Below are 2,487 nucleotides of genomic sequence, written 5' to 3'. Positions count from 1 at the left end.
AATTAAGGTGATAGAAGGTAAGGAGGATAGACTTCATGTAGAGACAACCTAAATTATGATCTGAAGGAATGGAAGGAGTTGGTTACCAAATAACCAGCAGATGAATTTTCAGACATAAGGGAAATCAAGTGCAAAGTACCTGGAAAAGGAAAGCATATAGCATGATGTAGAGTCAGAGAACCAACGATGCTAGAACCTGGTGAGCTGGGGAGAGAGTGAAGTGACATTAGAGAAGCAAAGCAGGCCAGACAAAAATTGGCCCTATTTCCATTTTATTCTAAGTTAATGAGAGCAAGGTTGTCACAGATCAAGAGCTTTAGAAAGCATAATGAAAGTTTTGAGAAGGAAGATGGAGCATGAGATCATGCAATTCAGAACACTGAAATGAAATAGGAGTCCATTTGACAAAAAGAAAATAAAAACAGGTGTTCAAGATTTTTGGTAGAGGCAAACTTACAGAGGAATGTTGGGCTTAATGGAATTAGTACCAATATTTGTTTTAAAATTAAGGGAATTTAGTTCTAGAATCATGGTATCAAATACATACATTACATGGTATCATGGCCACAGATTTTCTCTCTCACTACTATAGGTTGGTGGAGACATAATGTAGTTTTTCCTAGAATGTTGAAACAAACACACGTTCCCCTTCTCTGACTCACAGCACAATTCCAAATCCTCCTATAAGTATAAGGGTGATGAAGAAGACCTCTTTCATAAAAAAGAAGCCTTTCATTATTTTGGTAACTCTTCCAGCCACATAGCAAATTTGTGCTAAAATTAAGATCTGCATTCATAATTCTTTGACTTTGTCAATCTCTCTAATCCATTTACCTCACATGGAGTCACCATTTATGAAGACATCCTATCTTCACTTTTCCATAACTCAAATTTTACAATCCATCATCAATGGTGTTAAATCCTTTGTACCTAACTTATACCCCTAAAACACTTAATCACAATTGTTTGTTTAATGTTTAATTTCCTTGACTCTATGCTTCTTGACCTCAAGGACCATTCTTTATTTAGTACTAAGAAGGTACTATCTGTATTATACTAATCTTTCTGTTAATGTTATAACTAAGTCTGACAATTTATTGATATAACCAACTTTCTCAGTAAAAAAATATCTAATCAATAAGAAGCAGTGTATGACAATAAGGAACAATGATTTAAAAGCATGTTCTGGGGCAAAAAAAAGAAGAAGAAGATAATAAGATATAAATATATCTATCTCCTAATTTCCAGGCATACAAAAAATAGGCAAAATGGAAAGACAAACTATTAACCATTAAGTAGAAAAAATACATGCATTGCTAATATTCTCATTTAGCACGGTACCTATAAAAACCTAAGTAGCAAATAATTCAATTTCAAATTAGTGATGGTATATATTTATTATATTCTTTATCAAATTGCTAAGGGGATAAGGATTCTATTGGAACAAAAGTTAGCATGCTTACTGCAGCAGCACATATACTAAAATTGGAATGATATAGAGATTTGCAAGGCCCCTGCATAAGGATAACACACAAATTCATGAAGTGTTCCATATTTTTAAAAATAACTTATGAAATGTCAATGTAACTTTTATATTAATTTAATCAGATTTGGGGTGACATATTTTATTTTGTTTTTTATTTCATAGCCAAGGCTACAATGATTTTAAAAAATCATTGGTATAACTGATCCATTTTTTATGTGTAACTTCAGTGAAATACACACTATTCTAAATTTCAAGACAGAACAATGAAATTCAGTCTCTCAGATGACCAATGAATTCAGGCTGAGAGTTTGATTATCTTATTATTTTGGTCTCATAAAGTATATATATATATTGATATATTGTATATATATTACATATATGTGCGTAAATAATATATATTAGTACTAAGCAATTTATTTGTGCTTGAATCTTATCCTTTTCTAAAATCCCCTCTGGGACAACTGAAGAACAGCTTTATCAACACTGAACAGATTCTTAGATGACATACTTGAAATTTGTTGTAGTATTTACAAATAAAAATATCGCTTTAGTATGTGTGTCATGGGTAATGAATATGCCCGCTTTCTATGTTTTAGCAAAAGAAATGCATTACAGCTAAAGAGAACCATAATTTCTGGGAGCTATAACATGCCATTTCCTCTCATCTTTTGTTATTTAAAAGGATTTACAGAAGCCAGAGCTGAGGTTTAGTAAGGCATTTCGTAACCCAATGTATTCATTATTCATTGCTGTGTAACAAATTATCCCAAAACTTAGCAGCTGAAAACACAGACCACCTATTATCTTACAGTTTTCTGTAGGGCAGGAATTTGGGAACAATGTAGTTGGATGAATTTAACTAAGGGTATTTCACAAAGCTGCAATCAAAATGGTGACCGCAGTCATTTTAGACTCATGTGGAGGAGGAACTGCTTCTAAGCACCCTCAAGAGGCTGTTGGCTTAACATGTGGCCAGTTCCACAGAAATACAGACACTGTGA

At 32.9% G+C, this 2,487-nt stretch overlaps 1 non-coding gene across 1 annotated transcript; it reads left to right on the top strand.

The window, feature by feature from the left end:
- The first annotated feature begins 1,455 nt into the window (after positions 1 to 1,455).
- Positions 1,456 to 1,559, top strand: LOC125147074 (U6 spliceosomal RNA). The gene has a single exon (XR_007145001.1). It is a non-coding gene; the product is annotated as a U6 spliceosomal RNA (small nuclear RNA).
- The last annotated feature ends 928 nt before the right edge of the window (positions 1,560 to 2,487 follow it).

Source organism: Prionailurus viverrinus, chromosome A1, assembly GCF_022837055.1.
Source record: "Prionailurus viverrinus isolate Anna chromosome A1, UM_Priviv_1.0, whole genome shotgun sequence".
Lineage (NCBI taxonomy): Eukaryota > Metazoa > Chordata > Mammalia > Carnivora > Felidae > Prionailurus > Prionailurus viverrinus.
Note: the sequence above shows the minus strand (reverse complement) of the source record. Positions and strands in the feature narration are given on the sequence as shown.